We start from the raw sequence: 23,145 nt of genomic DNA on the forward strand, positions 1-23,145 counted from the left end.
TATATATATATGCATGCATATATGCATATATATATGCATGCATATATGCATATATATGCATGCATATATGCATATATGCATGCATATATGTATATATATATGCATGCATATATGTATATATATATGCATGCATATATGTATATATATGCATGCATATATGTATATATATATATATATATGCATGCATATATGTATATATATATATATATATGTATATATGCATATATGTGTATATATATATATATATGCATATATGTGTATATATATGTATATATATATATATATATATATATATATATATATATATATTTATGCATATATATATATATATGCATATATATATATATATATATATGCACACACATATATGCTTTATATATATATATATATATATATATATATATAAAAATAAAAGTATATATATAAAAAGCATATATGCATATATGCATATATATATATATATATATACATATATATATTTATATGCATATATATGCTATCTGTATCTGTCTACCCGTCTGTGTCTATCCGTCTGTATTTATCCGTCTATCCGTCTGTATTTATCCGTCTATCCGTCTGTATTTATCCGTCTACATTTATCTCTCTATGCATCTGTATTTATCCATCTATCCGTCTGTAATTATCCGTCTGCATTTATCTGTCTGCGTCTGCCCGTCTATCCATCCGCGTCTATTCATCTATATGTTTATGTGTATATACACACATATATCTATCTAGCTTTATTTGTCTGTGTGTGTGTATATGGCGGTTTCAGGCGAATGTAATTTTCTTCCCTTATGCGGCCATGATTGTCACGGCCGTATATTGGGACAAAACTAAGCCTATGATTACTGTGGTTTCTCTCTCGTTAATACTTGACCGAGAAAATATAGGACCTCCCCTATGAATACTATGTGCGTGAAAGATCAGGCGGCCGCCGTATTCCCACCATTTATTTTGTTTCTTACAGTTGCTCCTACAGCGGTGTGTGTGTTTGTATGTATGTATGTATGTATGTGTATATATATGATACACACATACGCACATCACAAGGCATTGTTCTTACAAGGCGCACTGCACTGGCAGACACACTCGCATATTTGCCATGCAAGATATTTGTCTGAGTTTCTTGGGCTGATATAGTGCTCACTTGTGTAAAATCAGCCACAGAGAATGAATTTAACATCACCAAAGACATAAAGCTATACATTGCCCTCTATTGTCAGCATGCTGTTATCCTGACCCCCAAGTGTCAATGCATAATGCATCCCAAGTGGCAGCGTGCCCACCCATATCACGTCTTGTAGCCAAGCTAGAGGCGATACAACAGGGTCCTAGAACGTCCATGCCCGTCCGTTTCGCATTTTGAATCCAAGCTAGAGGTGGTACAACAGGGTACTAGAGCCTCCATGTCCACCCGTATCACATCTTGTATCCAAGCTAGAGGTGGTACAACGGGATACTAGAGCCTTCATGCCTGCCTGTATCACATCTTGTATCCAAGCTAGAGGTGGTACAACAGGGTACTAGAGCCTGCATGCCCGCCCGTATCACATCTTGTATCCAAGCTAGAGGTGGTACAACAGGGTACTAGAGCCTGCATGCCCCTTGTATCACATCTTGTATCCAAGCTAGAGGTGGTACAACGGGATACTAGAGCCTTCATGCCTGCCTGTATCACATCTTGTATCCAAGCTAGAGGTGGTACAACAGGGTACTAGAGCCTGCATGCCCGCCCGTATCACATCTTGTATCCAAGCTAGAGGTGGTACAACAGGGTACTAGAGCCTGCATGCCCCCTGTATCACATCTTGTATCCAAGCTAGAGGCGGTACAACAGGACATACATATATACATACAATAGGACCAGCTTTACACAGATGTAAGTGCAGTTGCGCACACTTTTGTGCACTTTTTTGTCTCTCTGAGGGCAGCCGCACATGGGTGTAAGCGTGGAACGTACATGTCCTATGCAGTGTGTAGATATATTACTATACATATTATATGTGTGTGTGTGTGTGTGTGTGTGTGTGTGTATGTATGTATGTATGTATGTATGTATATATACACACACATATATACACACACACACACACACACACATATCTATACACACACATCTTGATACATATACGCATAGATAAATGTATATATACATACACTCATACAATACATTGCATGGGGAATATTCCTGTTTTTACCATGTGGAGTGACTACTGTGAGTGATTTTTATGAGTGACTGCTTTGAGTGACTGCTTTGAGTGGCTACTGTGAGATTGCAGGGAAGATCTGGAGGCCCTTGGGAAACTCTGGGTGTTCAGAGACCCAGGGAGAAACACTAGCAGATTTTGGTAGACTGCAGGCAGGACTATTCACTGCACTGGATGGGCGGAAGTAGCTTTGTGAGGGCGGAAGTGGTCAGCACAGCAAGGGGTGCTGGGAGATGACCTCCTAGCAGGAGGGGCTGAAGATGTAAACAGAGCATGGAGGTGAAAAATGGGGCCTAGGTAAGTACTACTTCTGAAAAAAACGTTTTATATGTGTTATTTACCACAGGTTGTGCCAGCGGGGCAGATTTACTGGAGAAAGAAAATACAGATTGTAATGACAGAACCCCTTTAAGGAGCGGTTCCCATCTTAGCTAAACATGGTCAAGATGGGAATACCGCTGATTACATAGTTGTGGGAATGAGGGAAACAACCAAGATTAACTGACTACACGGTTTTCGTCATTTATATAGACTTTAATGGGAGCTCTGTAAACTGCATAGCACAGCAAGCTACTCTGTATCTACAGCTTCTGAGTTACAGGCACAGCCCAGTTAGCTGCGTTACGTTGTCAGCGTAACTCCCGCGGTCTTCAAGGCAAGTCATAGGAACAGCATAGAGCAGCTATATCTGACCTCCCAAGCACCCCTGGCCACCACCAGATTCAGAACGGTCAGGGGTGATATGGGCTCTAGGTCCAATTAGGTGCAGGAGATTCAGAGACGGGAATTCCCCTTTAAATCTATAACCTTTTACTTCCTACCTGGCTTAAGTAGTAACACATATGCATTTACACTGATGTATTTGGCTATTTTAATTTAGTCAAGCATTCTATGACAATGGAGACAGGTTAAAAGAATAATCTCTTAATGCAAACTTGGGCTTTGGCCCGTACAGAAGAGAATAAATAAGTAGGATAAGTAGTAATACAGAGAACAGATGAGGTGTTAAAGGAGATGTCCCGCGCCGAAACGGGTTTTTTTTTTTTTTTAAACCCCCCCCCCCCCCCCCCCCGTTCGGCGCGAGACAACCCCGATGCAGGGGTTAAAAAAACCACCCGCACAGCGCTTACCTGAATCCCGGCGGTCCGGCGTCTTCATACTCACCTGCTGAAGATGGCCGCCGGGATCCTCTGTCTTCATGGACCGCAGGGCTTCTGTGCGGTCCATTGCCGATTCCAGCCTCCTGATTGGCTGGAATCGGCACGTGACGGGGCGGAGCTACACGGAGCTACACGGAGCCCCATAGAGAAGAGGAGAAGACCCGGACTGCGCAAGCGCGGCTAATTTGGCCATCGGAGGGCGAAAATTAGTCGGCACCATGGAGACGAGGACGCTAGCAACGGAGCAGGTAAGTATAAAACTTTTTATAACTTCTGTATGGCTCATAATTAATGCACAATGTACATTACAAAGTGCATTAATATGGCCATGCAGAAGTGTATAGACCCACTTGCTGCCTCGGGACAACCCCTTTAAGTATAACAGAAGAGAGTGGGGTAGCCGGGATAGAAACAGGTAATATTGGCAGGAGGAATGTCTGAAATTAAATATCACCAAATATTAGTGTGTTGCAGAGACACAATGTAATACATAACAGTAGGAGTAGCACACTTTTTCCGCATTGTATTTAACAAAGTTTTGGGTCTTGCTTTTAAGTGTGAGTTGCTTCAGGATCAGGGGATTTCTGCTTGTAATCAAAGGATTCTGATGTTTCACATCAAACCGCTCTCTCCTTTGAAGCAACTTCTGAGTTAGTTATTTGTATTCCAGCTCTCACATGTTTGTGATTCTTTACACTCTCTAACATATGTCCTCCAACACATTCAGGGTCTGCGGGACATGTTGTGTGGCTCGAATCGAAGGTACAGAAACAGGCTTTATAAAGCTATTGAAGTGCTACCATTCAAGAATGGAAAATACTGAAGAGGAAAACAAAAAGCTTAATATATGCGAGTCACCTTAAGTATTTACAAATTTTTGTAAACCTACACAATGTAACATAATCTAAGCATAAGGCCGCCTGCAGACGAGCGGGTCGGATCCGGCAGCGAGAAATCTCGCCGCGCGATCCGACCCCAGAGCCTGCAGGGACGAGCGCGTACTCACCCGCACCTGGCGGCCCCGGCTCTTTGATGTGCCGGCTGCCTCGCAGCCGGCGCATGCGCAGACCGGAGCCGGCGGCCAGGTGAGTGCGTGCCCCGCAGGAAATTAGAACATGCCGCGGTTTGTTTGCCGCGCGAGATTTCGCGCGGCCAAACCGCGGCCGTCTGCATAGGAGTGCGTATTGTAATGCACTCCTATGCAGGCTTTCAGCGGCGGAAATCCCGCGGCGGGATTTCCGCTTGTCTGCAGGCGGCCTAACTAGTGTTAACAAGAAAAGGTGTAAAAATATACACACACCGAGGGAAGATGACCAAAATACCAACTGCAAGCAAGTTTTAAGGCCATAGCTGTAGTATACCTTAGGGCTCCTGTTCACAGGCTTTCCTGTGAACGCTTTCCATAGTGTTGCTATAGAAAGTGCTGCCCCGACGTCCACGAGCGGAGAATCATAGTGATTCTCCGCTCGCGGGATTCAAATTGCGGCATGCTGCGATTCTCCACGGTGAGCCTGTCAGATAGGCTCAGCGCGGAGACCAGACAGCTCTGCCCCCTGTAAAATATCGCTAGCGATAGTCCGTCACGGCCGTGGACAGGGGGCCTTAGGGTGCTTTTACATGGAATGATTCGTTTAAAAAAATACAAATAAATTGCGGGATTGTTTGAATTTGAAGGTTAATCATTCAGTGTAAACACGGCCAACAACTGAACCGTGAACTATAATTCGCTTCCTTATCGTTCATGTCATGCAAGCATGAAAAATCCTCATTGGCTCGTTCGCTAATCGTTCAGTCGTTCTTATTCACTGACAAGATGAACTTAACGACTAAACGATCTTGTAAGAAAAGAAAACAATTATCTTTGTGTTTAAACTGACTGCCCCAGCGAACAGACTGATTGTCACTACGTGTAAAAGCACCCTATGTACCTGCTTGCGATTACATGGAGGGTTGTGGGGGTCCTGCACACAACGGGTGTCTCTTTTCCTCTTTGCTAGAATCCATTGTCCCAAGAACACAGAGAAATGTAACCCTACAGGGAACCCGAACATGTAAGCTATATACAATGGCTGGCTTTTCTTTATATTTATGTGCTGGTAGTATCACATCACTCAATGCCCTGCAATATTCTATTACACTACTTAGATTTTACTCCAATTTTTACTTAGTTGAAAATGTAATAAAAATTAGTTAGAATATCCAAAAATACCTAAATATTATGCACAGCACTAAGGAGACATAATAAGCAGCAATATAGCAAATAGCAACAAGACAGGTGTCCCAGATGTGTAACGGGGCAAGCAATTAAAGTCAGGCTACATTTACACAGGCGAGTGCGATATTGGGCTGAGAAGCTCGGCCCGATATCACGCTTGCCAACATGCATTTTACACACAGATGTGAAGCGTTTTTCATTCAAAATGCCTCGCATCACTTCTGTGAAACTACGATCCTCCGATGTTTCACGCAAATCGGAGGATCGCAAATGTTTCCCATTGTTTTCAGTGGGAAACATCGCAATCACATCGCACAGAATGCAAGTGCATGCTATGACTTTAAAGGTCATATTGATAATAATGAGCCAGACGTTCAAGGAAAGCCAAAAAATAGGACATGTAGTGATTTTTAACTTTGCAACATCACTGTGAGGGGGAAAAATTGTTCATGTGAATAACGGCATCCCAGTCTGTGTTCTCAAGGAGCCAAAGCAGCCTGCGGCTGACACTATACAAAGCTGTAGTTACCAACAAACGGACAGTCTTGCTGCCATTATTAGGAAGATCCTGTGGCCATCGAATGCCGTGGCTGAATGGCGTCTCAGCTGCAGAAAAAAAAATGTGGGTGTGCACCGTCTAGGCACACATTACACACGCGCCAAGTGTATGGAGATTGGTGGTACGCAGCAAGAACGCATGTCATTGTGAAAATGAATGATGAACGCATACTGCAATACCACGTTTAGATGCATTTAAAAAAATTTTTTTACTAATTTTGCACAATAAAAATACTTTTTTTAAAGTAAAATAATTGTATTTGCATTGCCGCATTCCAACACCCTTAACAATTTTATTTTTCTGGCAGCGCTATGTGAGGTCTTGGTTTTAGGAGGAAGACTTGTTTTTATAGGTACCATTTTGAGGTACATATGACTGCTTTTTATTATGTTTTTTTGGGAGGTGAACAAAAGAAAGATAGCAATTCTAGACTTAAAGGTAATCGGTTGAAATTGTCGCCATTTCCCTCGTTAGCTGGATCTCTTGGTAGAGTTTATACGTAAAGATAAGTGGACAATTGTTTGCTCAGGTGGGAGTGTGTATATGCGAAGAAAAAATGTTGGTATTGTGCAATTATGTGGATTGGTTTTTGGAAGAATCTCTAGGTGGGCGTTTTTCATTAGTACAAAGAAAGAGCCATTGTCTACTGCTGCAGTATGCGGGTTGGCTTTTGAATGAATCACTTTGTTTAGCTGGGCATGAATAAATTATTGCAAAGAAAAAAAACTTGAAGTATGTAGACGGCTATCACAAAAACTGCTTCGTCTATGGACTATATAGTGTATAAATAATCACTCTATTCCGTAGGCTTTTGCGTGAAAAAGCGTAACAAACATTCAACAAATGCCCGCGAAAACGTGAATATGATCTGGTTATTGCAGTGAATGGGAGGGGGCAGGGAGTACGCCCTGACAAACAATCACCCCCCTAGTGCTGTTTGAATGACTGAACAACTGCTGTTTAAACCTAACAACTATTTTTATGCAAGCTGCAACTCAGTGACCCACAGCGAGTGAATGAATAGTGCTCGATGGCTCCAGGTTTACATGTAACGATTATCGCTCACTTTTGCTCGTATAAATGGGCCAGTACATGCTGCAGTTGCTATTGATTGTGACATGTGAGGGGTTGAACTGCCAGGATTTGAGATTTCTCCCCTCCCAACTATTAAAGCAGGAGCGTTGCGGTTAGTAGTCAGCCAGTTAAGCTACCACCTTAAAAAGTTGTATGTGCAGGTTTAACCCCTTCATGACATGGCCTATTTTGGGCTTAAGGACGCAACAATTTTTGGCGGATTTTCTTCTCCGTTTATCAAAAGCCATAACTTTTTTATTTTTCCGCCGACGCGGCCGTATGAGGGCTTGTTTTTTGCGTGGCGAACTGTAGTTTTTATCGATGCCAATTTTGCGTACATAGACTATATTGTAAATTATTATTTTTTTTTTTTAATGATAGCAGAGAGAGAAAACACATCAATTCTGCCATAGATATATATATTTTTTTTTTTACACCGTTAATCATGCAGCATAAATGAGACTTTCCATTTTTTCTGCAGACCGGTACGGTTACAACGATATCAAAATTCTAACATTTTTTTTAGGTTTTCCCACTTTTCTGCAATAAAAAGCCTTTTTTTTGGAAATCTTTTTTCTATTCTAAATTGCTGCATTCAAAGTCACGTAACTTTTTTATTTTTCGATGTACGGCGCTCTATGAGGGCTTATTTTTTGTGAGACGAGCTGTAGATTTTATTGGTACCATTTTGGCGTACATACGGCTTTTTTGATCACTTTTATTGCGTTTTTAGTGAGGCAAAATGCTAAAAATGAGCATTTTGCCTCAGTTTTTTAGCTTTTTTTTTAGCGTTTTTTTCCGTGCACAGTCAAAAGCATGTGCAACTTATTGTACGCATCGTTACGGACGCGACAATACCAAATATGTGGGGTTTTAATTTTTTTTTACCTTTTTTTATGCTAATCTGAGAAAAAGCATAAAAAATGTTTTTTTTACTCTTTTTTTTACATTTTTTTTAATTCATTTTTTTAATCTTTATTTTTTTTACACTGTTTGTGTCCCTCTGAGGGACTTTAACCACTGCCCTGATGATCGCTGTCATAAGGCATGGCAGAGCTACTGCTCTCCCATGCCTTATCGCTCATACAGCGATCTCAGGCATAGGCAATACAGGACGCCAGTGTCTGGCGTCCTGTTGCCATGGTGACAGGCCGGGCTCTCGCGATGACATCGCGAGTTCCGGCCGGAGACACAGAGGGAGCCGCGCTCCCGCTGTGAACGCTTTCCCTGCCGCGATCTACTTAGATCGCGGCAGGGAAGGGGTTAACAGTGGCGGGCGCATCTCTGATGCCCCCCCGCTGTTGCAGCGAGACGCCGGCTGTGACTGACAGCCGGCTCCCACTGCGGGATAGCACGGGATCATATGTGATCCCGCGCTATCTCCAGGACGTAAGTTTACGCCCTGTTGCAGGAAGTACCCCGCTCCCAGGACGTAAACTTACGCCCTGCAGCGGGAATGGGTTAAAGCCCATACAGTAGGTCAGTAAAAAGGTGTATTGCAGTCACAAAGGGGTTAGGCCTCATGTCCACGGGGAAAATCAGGACCGCCGCGGATTCTTCATGCAGAATCCCGCAGCGGGTCCCTCCTTTCCCGCGGACATGAGGCCTAAAAATAATTACTTACCTGTCTGGACGCTGCAGATCTTCCCTCCGTCGCGGCCGGATCTTCTTTCTTCGGCCCGGCGGATGCGCCGTGCACTCTATTTTTTTTTTATGAGACCAAGTTCAAAATTTGTCCATGAACCCAAAGGACCCTAGTTATATCTGGCATGTTACATTTTTCACCACTGAATCCAATAAAGGAAAAGGCAATATTGGCACAGCAAAATACAAATATCTACCAGTATGGTTGGATTCACACAGGGCGGATTTGCCACGGTTTTGCCACAGCAGATCCGCCCGCGGCAAAACCGCCTACGGCCGCTAATCTCGGAATTAGCCAGCCATGTGGATGAGATTTCTCAGAAATCTCGTCCACACCGGACGGCTAATCCGCTGCGGTAAATCCGGTTGAAACCGCGGCTGCGGCCGCCGCGGTTTCAAAAGAAGCAGCATGTCTGTTTACGTTCTTTTTTTGGTTTATTTACGTCGCGGCCGCACTCTCCTCTATGGGAATGCCGGTCGCAACAGAAAAGCAAGCGGCCGGGCCGCTTCAAAGCCGCCGCGGCTTAAACCGCGGCGGTTCTCCCGGCGGAAATCTCGCGGTTTTTGCTGCGGCCAAACCGCGAGATTTCCAACGGGAATACGCCCCGTGTGAACCCAGCCTAATAACCCCCACTTGCCTCCCTCCACTGTGTCCCAGGTATAATAAATATAGCAGGCCCCTGTGCGACTCGTCATGAATCTTCCCCTGTGGTGACACAGACACTCGGCATGATTGGTGACATAGTAATCCCTTCCACTATAACTCTAGTATACAACTGGGTTTCCATGTACCGTGCGCTATAACCACATGCGTTAAACCGGGAATTGTGATGCAGCTATTGGCCACTTGGCATGATAAAAACCATGTTTCTTATATATTCCATTTCAAATATATCGTTACAAAAATCGTCCTGGGAAGCTTTACTTGGCAAAAGAACCCCTAACATCCCCGAACACTCTTATAAATGGATACCCTACTGTTTCCTAGCTGAGCGTCTAGCAATCGCTCGCTCCTGGAGGAAAACATCAGTTAGCATTGATTTAGTAAAGACGAAATTGTCATGGATTATGGTCAATGAGAGACTGGCGGCTATCCTTTCAGACAGTGAAATGGTATATAAAAAAACCTGGTTGTCTTGGTACCAATACTCGCTCACTAATCGTCTATGGAAGCCAACAGCCAGATGTTTGACCCTCCCAGGGGAATCTAGTTCACCATCAAGTATATCCTCTTCTCCCCCTACAGATCTATGAGGCCCTTTGACAGAGCTAATCAACAGAAGAGATTACCTTGCCAACACGGGTGCACCGACTTGACAAGCTACAAGCACAGCCCAACTCCCTTCACCCCATGATCGTCCCCTTAACCCCTTAATGACATGGCCTATTTTGGGGTTAAGGACGCAACAATTTTTAACGGATTTTCTTCTCCGTTTTTTAAAAGTCATAACTTTTTTATTTTTCTGTCGATGCGGCCGTATAAGGGCTCGTTTTTTGCGTGGCGAACTGTAGTTTTTAATCGGTGCCATTTGGGGGTACATTGACTATATTGTAAAACTTTTATTATTATTTTTATGATCACAGGGAGAGAAAACGCATCATCAATTCTGCCATAGATTTTTTTTTTTTGCAGCATAAATGATACAATACATTTTTTCTGCACGGTTACAACGATACCAAAATTCTTACTATTTTTTAGGTTTTTCCCCTTTTCTGCAATAAAAATCCTTTTTTGGAAAAAAAAAAAATTTTTAAATTGCTGCATTCAAAGTCCTGTAACTTTTTTATTTTTTTATGTACGGAGCTTTGTGAGGGCTTATTTTTTGCAAGACAAGCTGTAGTTTTAAGTGGTACCATTTTCAGGCGTTTTTAGGGAGGCAAAATGCTAAAAGTTAGCATTTTGACTCAGTTTTTTAGCATTTTTTTAAACACTTTTTCCATGCACAGTCAAAAGCATGTGCAACTTATTGTACGCGTCGTTACGGACGCGACAATACCGAATATGTGGGGGTTTCATTTTTTTTTTACCTTTATTTTATGCTAATATGAGAAAAAGCACGAAAAAGGGTTTTGTAACTTTCTTTATTCACTTTTTTTTTTTTTTTTTTTTTTTATATACACACAATTTGTGTCCCTCTGGGGCACTTACAGTATAGCACTGATTATCGCTGTGATACGGCATGGCAGGGCTACTGCCATGCCTTATCGCTTATACAACGATCAGATGTTAATACAGGACTCGCTCCCTTTGTGAACCCCTCCCATGCCGCGATCTACATAGATCACGGCAGAAAAGGGGTTAACAGCAAAGGGGCACATCTCCGATGCACCCCCCTGGTGCAGCGGGAGGCCGGCTATGGCTGACAGACGGCTCCCGCTGCGGGATAGCGCGAGATCATAAGTGATCTCGCACTATCCCCAGGACGTAAGTTTATACCCTGTTGCGGGAAGTACCTCGCTGCCAGGACGTAAACTTACGCCCTAGAGCGGGAAGGGGTTAAATGTTCCCCCTACTGTCTTCTATATTTGTCTTTTACTAAGGGCTTATTCACACGAGTGTATATAGGCTGCCGTTTCAACAGCCGGCCAATATACGCTACGATCTGATGCATCAGATCACACAGGCATATTCCTACGGTGTAAAAGCGCCTGGCTGGGCTCCGCCCTTCCCACTCCCATTGCTGGCTGCGACAAGGGAGGGGGCAGAGCTCCGCCCCCTCCCATTGCAAGCAGACGGAGGGGAGGAGAGAGAGGAGGTGAGCTGGCAAGGGTGAGACAGTGTAGCAGAGCTATGCTGTCTCCCTCCGCCTGACGGCATATACGTATGCTAAGCCCATGCATCACATGGTAGCGTATATTGGCCAGTCATGAAAACGTCAGCCGATATATGCTCATTTGAATAAGCCCTAAATGTTACTTTTGATACTGGTCTACTGATGCTGATTCTATTTTAATTTATTTTACTATGGTTTTTTATAATAAAGAAACAGAAGAAGTATTACATGGTATATAATTATGGGCTTTGGCACAACTTTGTAACCCCCTGACTAAAAATATGAATATAATGTTAAAAGTCATGATTAATATGCTTTGGCCTTTCTAAAAATCAATAAAAATTTTGTTAAACCAGAAACCATGTTTCACCTATAAAAAAATATATAAAAAGTACAGTCAATAACCACATTAAAAAAGGCGTTAATATTAACACGTGGTAACAAACTGAGCTGCACATTACTGCTGTTGGTCAGCCTAGAAACTCCTCTCATGGACTCACAAAATGGAATAATCTTTCTTACACTTGAGTGAACATGTATGTGTATTTTGAGAATAGGAATACATAAAAGCAAGCTGTCATGTCTGATATGTATGCTCCTCTGGGTGATATCTCACTGGCACACTGTCCTCTGCAATGTATGACCAGCAATAATCATCTGAAAGCATAGACATATCTCCTATCACACATGCACAGTGTGTTATAGTAGTCATATCTCACCCCATCAGGAAATCTTCATGCGATGTGGATTCTGCACCGCCTTTTATAATACAGACACTTCTGATGGGACGTCAGGAAACACTCGCCTGGCGTAAGTTATTGTGGAAGCCACGGCCAGTGCAGATTTCACGCTCCCATGCCCGGACCGGCTAGACGTGCCATCATCTATTAAGAGGCATGACTCTTAGTAAACTTGGTGCACTCCGTGGTACTTTTTACTTTGACGTATAAATATTGGTATAAGTTAATTTCCCCCTATGTAAATTCACTATCTAAACTACACTGCCTTCCTTCAATCAGCTGACACCACAGAAATCCATTTAAAATGTGAGAGTCCATCGCTATTCATGTTGGAACTATTATAATATAATTATGTATACAAAGAATCTAATCCAGCGAGTTATCATTCTGAACCGACGAGGAAAACCTGAAATGCAACTTGAAAAGCAACACTTACAGTAGATCACATGTACAGGTTGTCTATACTGCATCCTCAGTTACAGAGCATGGCAGCTAAGGAAGGGGATGTTTGTCTTAAGATGACCCCTTCTGCAAGCCCTACTATGGCAGATGTCATACAAGGGGGTCTTCTGCTCCTGACTCCCCTCTATCAGGGCTCCTTCACACAAGCATAAATACACAGTGTATTACAGTGCATAGAGCCCATTGGTTTCAATGAGTTCATTCACCGCTGCATACATGACTTTTGGTGACAAATCTGGTGACCCGGCGGCCATGGAAGTATGACAATGTTGGTGAGGCATTCCTGTGACATCCTTGTATGTGCGGCCGAGTATCATCCTGCTGGAGAATGCCTCCTGGTAGCCCCGAGAGAACACATGTGGGTGCAGGATGTACATACCGCTACTAGGGGTGTAAAAGCAAAGCAACCATCATCACATGGGTGACTTGTCAGACATCTGCGTCGCATGCAAAAGGACCATCTGATCCCTGGCCAAACACTCTGTTGGGTGATAAGGAGCGAACGAAGTGGATTTTCCTGCCTGAATCCTTCTGCTTTCCTTTAAGAGAAACAAGGTGTCAAGTAGACGAAGTTGAGTGCTTAGACTAATTCACACAATCATCCCTTCAAGTCAATGGGGATGAAACATTAAAGTAAAAAAAAAATAATAGGCAGCTCTCTGATGCCATAAATAAAATAAATAAGTAAATCTTGTTATTTGTATAGCGCCAACTTATTACGCAGCGCTTTCAGGTAGTTTTTTTTATTTATTACCCCCCCACCAAGCTGGTTACTCATTTTACCAACCTCGGAAGGATGGAAGGCTGAGTCAACCTTGAGCCGGCTACCTGAACCATGTGGGGATTAAACTTGCAACATTCAGGTCGCGAGCGAGAGCTTACACTCTGCCCCACACGAGGCTCTCCATAGGTAGGACACGCAGAAAAAAAAAAAAGAATTGTGGCCCATTTACTTTTTTTTTTGTGGATGTGAAAACAGATGACATACAGAAGTAGAAAAGAAAAAGGACAAATTGACCTGTACAAAATATCCGTTTTTTTAGGGACAAAACATGGACCAGTTTTTATACAAGCATGTAAATTCGGCCTTAGAGTATAGACCATAAAGCTACAAACATGGACATACTTTGAAGTCAATAATTGACATTGCGGATAGGCAGCGGATACTGCCTAGTGACGACGTGGGAAAAACAAAGATTCAAAATAAAATTAAAATCTGTCCTGTACATGACTGACGGTGAGTGCCCGCGGTCTGTCCTGTACATGACTGACGGTGAGTGCCCGCGGTTATCTGCAGTACAGAACAGCAAAGGCACGCGGGGTTGCCAGCTGTGGGCAGAGGCGGATTCCGCTACAGCTCCAATGGGATCAGTCTCAATGGAAAACGAAAAGGACTGGAACAGAAATAAATATCAGACAAGCAACTAAGGGGCTGACTAAATCACGTTTTTAGGGTGACTACCCACTACAGTTCTTTTTCACTGCGAAGTTCGCAGTGCTTTTTTCTCTAGGGGTCTATGGGACTTGCTAATGTTAAAATCATGATTGCGCAAAATTGCGGTAAATTGCGGTTTTGCGCAATCGCGATTTTAACATTAACAAGTCCCATAGACCCCTAGAGAAAAAAGCACTGCGAATTTCGCAGTGAAAAAGAACTGTAGTGGGTAGTCACCCTCAAAGGTAACCTGTCACGTGCCCACAGCATTATGAACTAAGTAATGGTGCTGTTATTAGACATGACAGGGAGGCGGGTGAGCTATTTTTTATACTCAACCACTTCCTGCGGTGCCCCACGCGGGCACGGCTACTCTTACTCTTTTTTATTGCTGTCTGTGCGCTCTCACATACAAGGCTACATAAAGTATACCCGCTTTCACAGTAAACTCTTTAAAAAAGGAATCCCACAAAAAAGAGTAACTGCAATTTCAGATAAATTTGGACATATCAGTATCGATCAGTGGGGGTTCTGGTGTGGAGACCTCCTCTGATCACTAGAATAGGGGGGCTGCAGTACTTGGCAGTGCTGGGCCCCCTCCACTATGTTCACTCCTTTTTGGTTTCCTCCGAAGACGGCCTCATAGAGGTGAACAGAAAGCTTCTAGGACATGTCCAAAGTTTTGGTGCAGGTCCTGTTTAAGATCAATGTATATGTTAGAAGTATGGAAACAGAACGCGTAGAAACATAAACGCGTTTCCAATTGTCTGTAATGTATAAAAAATAGATGGTGAGCAGAGAAGCGTGGCGCGGCGTGGCATGGCACGCTTATCTTTGCCACGCAAAAAACGTACACAAACATAAGGGAGACACTCCTGAGCTACGTTTGAGCACTTCTAGTCTGGGGGTACTTCACGCTATTGGTTTTAACAGCCTTTTTTATTAAAACATAGATATAAAACCGTATATGCTCCATGGATGGCGAAGAGGTGACGCGTCCGAGCGAAGAAGAGAAAGAGTGAAAAGAAAAAAACTATTTCCTTTTCCACTGTTCAAACTAGAAGTGTCAGACATGGCACGGCCAAGAACAACCCTTGGGCTCACTTCACACGGGTGATCACGATATCACCTCAAGAAAATTGCGGCAAAAATGGCGCTTTTGTCCACGAGATGTCTGAGCGGCAGCGGTGATTTTTTTTGCATCGCTGACGCTTGCGATTTTCTCGCAAAAAGACAACAGGAGTTTCTAATGTTAAAAACGTATCACAAGAAAATCACATAAAACGAAGGCTCTACAGGGAAACGTGCCAGCTCCGTGACCCCGACACGTCGCTCGTGCCGTACGCCATGCAGACCACCAACTGCCCCACCATTTACCTGCGGAGAAAAGTGAAGAAGAACGGCAGGAAGGACCTCATTCAGGTGCCATGTCGAATAACACGACACCCGCACCCCATTAGATAAAAGTCAGGTTCCCATGGCGGCAAACAGCTTGACATGTGTCAGGGGGGCCTAAGAGGCTGCGGTTCTTCCCCAACTCCATAGCCCTCCCTTGTACTCTAGTGAGGGGGGTAATGTCTGCCCCCCCTGAGCCTCCATGACAGACCCCCATGCAGGTCCCACCTCACCTCACAGGACTCGGACATGATGTGACTGGATGACACCTGATTCCTGGGGTCCCTCTTGTTTGTGTATCTAGGACGCCAGTCACATGGCTCCACTATAAACAGTCGGCCAGTATGGCGCTGGCGTTATAGCCCACCTGTCACTGCACACCCCTACCTCCCCGGTACCGCACCGTGTGGCCGGCCGTGTACAGGAGGCCGCAGCGGGCTGTGTACAGAGCGCTCACCTCAGCGACAGGCAGCACGCTGCCCGGTAATGTCCGAGCCGCCACCAATTACCTCTCAGCTGCCGCCTTCTCTGACGGTCACCGCGGCCCTCTCCATCCACACGTCCATCCGTGTCCCGCTCTGCCGCCCGCCTCTACAGCTCTCCCGTGTCTCTTCTGTGGGAACCTCACGACGGCGCCGCCATGTTGTCACTGAGCGCGCCCCCGCCTGTGTGCATGAGGAGAGGAGGGGGCGCTCAGGGGTCTCTGTACACACAGGGATGGCAGCAGCCCTTTTTCCTGCCGTACACCTCAGCCGTGGGAGGTGTGTGCTGCATGCAGGCTGGATATCTGCAGAACCACATGTGTCTTCTTACTCATTCATACCAATAAATACAAAAAATTTTAGGTCGCAGGGTCCCATACAGCGAGACCACTGCCACATAATGTGCTGCCAACAGCACCCGCATTCCCTGCAACCACTGCCACATGACAGCACCCCATGCTTGTGACCACCACCACATAAGGTGCCGCCCAAAGCACCCCAATTCCCTGCAACCACTGCCACATGACAGCACCCCCATTCTTGTAACCATCACATGAAGTGCTGCCAACAGCACCCCAATTCCCTGCAACCACCGCCACATAATGTAGTGCCAACAGCACCCTCATTCTGTGCGACCACCACCGCAAAATGTACCGCCAACAGCACCCTCATTCTGTGTGATCATTGCCACATAATGTGCCGCCAACAGCACCCCTATTCCCTGCGACCACCGCCACATAATGTGCTGCTAACAGTACCCCCAGTTCCTGCGACCACTGCCACATTAAGTGCCACCAACAGCACCCCCATTCCCTGCGACCACCGCCACATAATGTGCCACCAACAGAACCCCCTTTCCCTGAGACCATCACCATACAATGTTCTGCAAACGGCACCCTCATTTCCTGCGACCATCGCCACATAATGTGCCGCCAGTAGCACCCCCATTCCCTGCGACCATCGCCACATAATGTGCCGCCAGTAGCACCCCCATTCCCTGCGACCATCACCATATGAAGTGCCACCAACAGCACCTCTATTCCATGCGACCACCGCCACATAATGTGCTGCTAACAGTACCCCCAGTTCCATGACAACCATGATTAAGACCTAAAAATGGGTCAAAACGTTGTTGGTGTTTTTTTTCTGGAGGAATAAAGAATATAAGTTTACTACATCTTATGCTGCCTGGGCTACTTATCTTTCCTTGGATGAATTACTGGTCTTGGTCCGGACCTTACAACTGGGCTCTGCATTTTCCCTCCTTGCCTTATGATATAGGCATATATTCACCAGGAGACCTTGGTGGCCTCCAGTTGCTGCTGTGTTCACTATTTTCTACATAATGTGACGACAACGGCACCCCCATTCCCTGCGACCACCGTCACATGAAGTGCCATCAAGAGCACCCGTATTCCCTGCGACCACCACCACATAATGTGAAGACAACAGTACCCCTCCCCCCTGCGACCACCGCCATATGAAGTGCCCCCCAACAGCACCCGTATTCCCAGTAAACTCAGCCACATGAAGTGCCGCCAACAGAACACCCATTCCCTGCGACCACAGCCACATAATGTGTCGCCAACAGCATCCCCATTCCCTGCAACCACCGCCACATGAAGTGCTACCAACCGCACCCCTATTCCCTGAGACCACGACCACAGGATGTGCCACCAACAGAATCCCCTTTCCCTGAGACCACCGCCACATGAAGTGCCACCAACAGCACCCCTATTCCCAGTGACCACTGCCACATGAATTGCCGCCAACAGCACCCCCATTCCCCGTGACCACTGCCACATGATGTGCCACCAACAGCACACCTGGACCGCATACAACCCTCCATTCCATGGTTGTGACCACATTCAGCACCATCCACAGGAGGTGCCTTTACACAGGCAATTATTACGCCAATTTTGCTGGAAAATGTGAGCGATAATCGCCCTGGGTATGCGGCACCAACAGGACAATGAGTGACAGACTGCTCGCTTGTGGGAGGCACAGCAGAAGTAAAAACCTATCAACTGTAAACAGGTAGTCAGCTATGAAGAACTGTCTGTTTACTGTGACTGGAACAATCTCCGGCCCGCTCTCCTCCATTCACAGAACGACGATCGATCCTCTCTAAAGCTACCTTAAAGGGGTTGTCCCGAGGCAGCAAGTGGGTCTATACACTTCTGCATGGCCATAATAATGCACTTTGTAATGTACATTGTGCATTAATTATGAGCCATACAGAAGTTATAAAAAGTTTTATACTTACCTGCTCCGTTGCTGGCGTCCTCGTCTCCATGGTGCCGACTAATTTTCGCCCTCCGATGGCCAAATTAGCCGCGCTTGCGCAGTCCGGGTCTTCTCCTCTTCTCTATGGGGCTCCGTGTAGCTCCGTGTAGCTCCGCCCCGTCACGTGCCGATTCCAGCCAATCAGGAGGCTGGAATCGGCAATGGACCGCACAGAAGCCCTGCGGTCCATGAAGACAGAGGATCCCGGCGGCCATCTTCAGCAGGTGAGTATGAAGACGCCGGACCGCCGGGATTCAGGTAAGCGCTGTGCGGGTGGTTTTTTTAACCCCTGCATCGGGGTTGTCTCGCGCCGAACGGGGGGGGGGTTTAAAAAAAAAAAAACCCGTTTCGGCGCGGGACATCTCCTTTAAGGACTCTTTCACACAAGTGTTAGTTTAATGCTCAACCACACTAAAACATCATGGCTACCGGAGCGTAAAATCATGTGAACAAATAGCAGCCATTCCCGAGTATGCTGCTCCCCGTCCTTTTGCCAGTCAGCTCCCATAGGAGTCTACGACAGCAGTTGGCATGGTGTCGTCAAAAGATAGGATTTGTCCTATCTTTTGACGGAGAGAAATCTCAGCATTAAACAAAGAGCCTATTTCTTATCATTTGATGCACGATTTTTTTTGGTGCAGCAAAACATTGTTAATCTGAATGAACCCATAGGAAACCGCTGGTTCTTTTAGATCCAATTTTTAACATGCCTACTCTGCTTCAGAATGTCGCTCGTGTGAAAGAGACCTAAGGGCTCACGCACATGGACATATGCTTATGATGGATTAAGTTGAAGCATACATGTATTAGCTGTGTATGTTAACCCCCCCAGCCTAAATTGGTGCGTAATCTGCACGATAAGGCTTCATGTCCATTGGGAAAATCAGGCCCACCGCGGATTCTTCATGGAGACACTGCGGACATGAGGCCAAAAAATAAGAATAAACTCACCTCTCCGGACGCTGCGGTTCTTCTTTCCTTCCCGGTCGGATCTTCTTTCTTCGGCCCGGCGGATGTGCTCGGCATGCCGGCAGCGTGCCGCGCGCATGCTTCGGGCACATCCGCCGGGCCTAAGAAAGAAGATCCGGCTGGGAAAGAAGGGAGACCTGCAGCATCCATGACAGGTGAGTTTTAATTATGGTACGGGTGTTCCGCAGATCCGGACGGCTTCCATAGACTTCAAAAGAAGCCTGCGGGAGCCGTCCCGTGGGAGAACCGCACTAAAATGGAGCATGTCCGGATTTTTTCCCGCACGTGGATCCGCGCCTGAAGGGAAAAATGACATCCGCAGGTATTTAACTATCTGCGGGTGTCCAATGCATCCCTATGGGGCGCGGATCACGTGCGGGAAAAACGCTGCAGATTTTAACCCCATCGACATGAGGCCCTAAAAAGCCCATTGATTTCTATTTGGCCACTCACACTTGGGGTTTTTCACATGCATATTATGTGCATGAAAAATAATGCAGCGTGTCCTATTAGCACAGCGTAATACACAGGTGATATACGCCGTGTGAGTGAGCCCTTACTGATGCACTCACATTGATCTCAGCAAGTCATGCTAAAATTTCAGGATTACCTCAATATTTCTTTGTGGGAAAAAAAAGTCACAGGCGACCCTTCAAGCATCACAATGGGCTGATGTTCTCACAGCGCATAAACTGTATGTCTCATTCTTTCTTCTCCAGACATATGGCTGATCCATAGGTCCAAAAAGTTTCAATTTACTTTCATCACTCCACAGAACAGTATCCCAAAACTTCTGTGGCTTATTTATATGATTTTGAGCATACTGAAGTTGACGTCTCTTGTGCTTTTAGGTCAGTAGAGGTCTGCGTTTAGTATGCTCCTTACTGTAAAAACAGTAACCCCAGTGCCTGTTGCCGCCAAATCTTGCAGCAGGTTTTTTCTGCAGTCACTCAAGGGTTTTTGACCACCTCAGTGTAAGAGAACTGGGGTCCAGGTACTGGAAGTCCCTGAAACTGCCCGCAACCCCTGTCTCTACCTACTTGAGCTAAGCCCCAGGGCGACAACTGGGTGACAGTCCCTAGACTTTTTAGGGATGAGGGGCGAGGAGTCAGACTACAAACAAACACTGAGACAAACAAACACAGAGGCTGGTCAAGCAATCCGGGTCGCCAACAGGAGGGTACGCAGTACAAGGGGTCAAGCAAAAGTGAAGTCAGGGTCCAAACAAGAAGTCAGACAGGGAGTCAGAGCATGCTAGTGAGAGTGCCATGGCACTGGGGACATGGCGCCGGCCAGCACCCGCCACGTCCCCAGCAACCTGGTTACCCAGGCGCTGCCCCTTGAGCAGGTTATGCTGCCCTTTTTTTGCCAATGTACTTCTCTATGGCCACGGGATGCACATGATCAGTCCTTACTGATATGGGGGCTTTTAGCCTCCTCTTTCCCTGATAACCATGACGGAGGCATTGTGGTTTCCATGACCACGGCGTCTCCCTGTCCTGGCAACATCAATACACTGACGTACAGGCATTTCCAGGCTATGCACTCTGAGGCCTTAGGCCTCATGTCCACGGGGAAAATAATAATTAAAATCCGCAGCGGATCACCCGCGCGCGGATCCGCGCCCCATAGGAATGCATTGACCACCCGCGGGTAGCTAAATACCCGCGGATGGTCAATAAATGTGAATTAGAAAAATCATGGAGCATGAAAAAAAATGGACATGCTCCATTTAGGTGCGGATCACGCTCCGGATGGCCCCATTGATCTCTATGGGGTGCGGGAAATCCGCTGCGGGTGTTAAATGCCATTTATTTGGGTGCGTGAAATCTGCATGCGGATTACAAGTTTGGCTTCTTTTTCAGTGGCCTTGCATTTTTTTTCACGCGCAGATGCAAAAATGCCATCCGCGTGCATACACGCGTGAAAAAAAACGCATCCGCGTGTCATCCGCATGCAATAAAATACTATTTTAAGCTCATCCGCACTGCATCCGCGGCCCAAATCCGCGTTACAAATCCGGAGCAGATTTGATTTTCCCCGTGGACATGAGGCCTTAGTCAGACGGGCGTTTTTTCGCGCGATTTGCACATCGCATGTTGCATGTCGCATGCGCATGCGCAAATCGCGTGACCGGCGGCGAAAAATCGCGGGAAAAATCTGCACCTAGCCGTGTTAATCGTCGCAGCAAAACGCCCGTCTGACCGGAGAAAAATCGCCGTGCGCATCAAAATGCGCATGAAACTTAGACTGACCGGCGAAAAAAATTATTTTGGTGCGCACATAAAACGCAGAACGCAGATAGGCACGATCTGCGAATCGTCGTGTCCTATAATTTTTCGCATATCCGCATAAAAAGCGGACATGTGACCGATACCATAGCGAACCATTGGTTCTATATATGCGCAAATCGCGCGAAAAAACGCCCGTCTGACTAAGGCCTGAGTCTCACATTATCTCGGGGCTCTGGCACATGCGCACTGCTGACACTTTTGATATGTGGGGCCGTGACGGGTGGAGCCAGCGCGGCACCCAGTGATGACATCTGACGCCGCAAGCCTTGCCACTCACCAGGATGGAGACAAGCGGTCGGGATACAGCACCTGCAGTGGTGAGGTTGTCCATTATTCTCAGCTGTATGTGGGCGTTTTTTAAATTAATCATGTATGTGGTTATTGGTGGGGGTGTCTTATATATTGTCTGCACAGTGTGTTGTCTGTTATGAACTTGAAAAAGACCCTTGCATGGGTCGAAACGTCGTGTTTCTTTTACTGGATGCAATAAAGAGGAGTCTTATGATGCATTTTTAAGAAGAACCCACTCCTGGCGCTGCTCATTTGCATGAACTCTGCTGGTTACGTTTGGAGGAGCCAAGGGAGACTGGCTCCTTTTGGTGAGCTGTGCACATTATCTTTGCTACCTCCTACTTTGGCGGTTTTGTACTGAGGAGTGCTGCTATGATATGCTTTTGGAGGATTAAGTATTGTTATTTAGTCTGCACCCTGACTATAAGCAGCACAAACCACTTGGCTGACAGCAGTTTTTGAAGCAATTGAATGGCAGCGACAGATGTTATACAAAAAAAGTGAAACCTTTTTTTACTATGTCATGGCCACATCTTGATTTATGCTTCCTTAGGTACCCGTCCACGGTTGTCTAGTGACAGATACAGGCCTACCAACAATGAAAGTAACATTCAGAAGAAGATTAAATGACTGTAAGGCCAAACCACCCAGTGACCAACTGCCTACAACAAGCTTGGGGAACCGAGTCCTTATGTATAGGTTTCCCAGCCACAGCATAACGAGCTGCACAAGACATCACTGTCATCACCATAGCGGAGGGCAGGGTTTAGGAAACTCCTGCTGTCTCCATCTAGACATGAGCCTGGGTGGTCCTCCACCACACCATCCAGCCTGCAGGTTCAAACAGGCTTCCTGATCCGTTATTTTATATAAGTTATTATTTGCCGGCACCAGATAGCCAACTTGCCACATATTCCTGCCTTAAGGATGGATTAGACGCAACGATAATCGCTCAAAGGATGTCGCTCAAGCGACTTTTGAGCGATCATCGTTGTGTCATTTACTGTGTCATTTGCTGTGTTATACAGCCCGGCGCTCGGAGCGGAGGATACAGAAGACAAGCGGGGTGTCCCCACTTGTCTTCTGCATCCAGATGTTTTCTGCACTGAGCGCCCCGCTGTTATACAGTCGTGCGCTCCGTGCCAGATATGAAGA

At 45.8% G+C, this 23,145-nt stretch overlaps 1 protein-coding gene across 3 annotated transcripts in view; it reads right to left on the reverse strand.

The window, feature by feature from the left end:
* Window positions 1–16,365, reverse strand: part of SCML2 (Scm polycomb group protein like 2) — a 75,634-nt gene extending 59,269 nt beyond the window's left edge. For 2 of the 3 annotated variants that reach the window (XR_010786376.1, XM_066575728.1), the window contains exon 1: window positions 16,178–16,365. The gene's annotated coding sequence lies outside the window, so the exon portion shown is untranslated. Of the gene's footprint in view, window positions 1–13,217; window positions 13,378–16,177 lie in introns of all 3 variants that reach the window. The other variant, XM_066575733.1, reaches the window with a different exon arrangement.
* Between the last annotated feature and the right edge of the window lie 6,780 nt (window positions 16,366–23,145).

Source organism: Eleutherodactylus coqui, chromosome 1 (assembly GCF_035609145.1).
Source record: "Eleutherodactylus coqui strain aEleCoq1 chromosome 1, aEleCoq1.hap1, whole genome shotgun sequence".
NCBI lineage: Eukaryota > Metazoa > Chordata > Amphibia > Anura > Eleutherodactylidae > Eleutherodactylus > Eleutherodactylus coqui.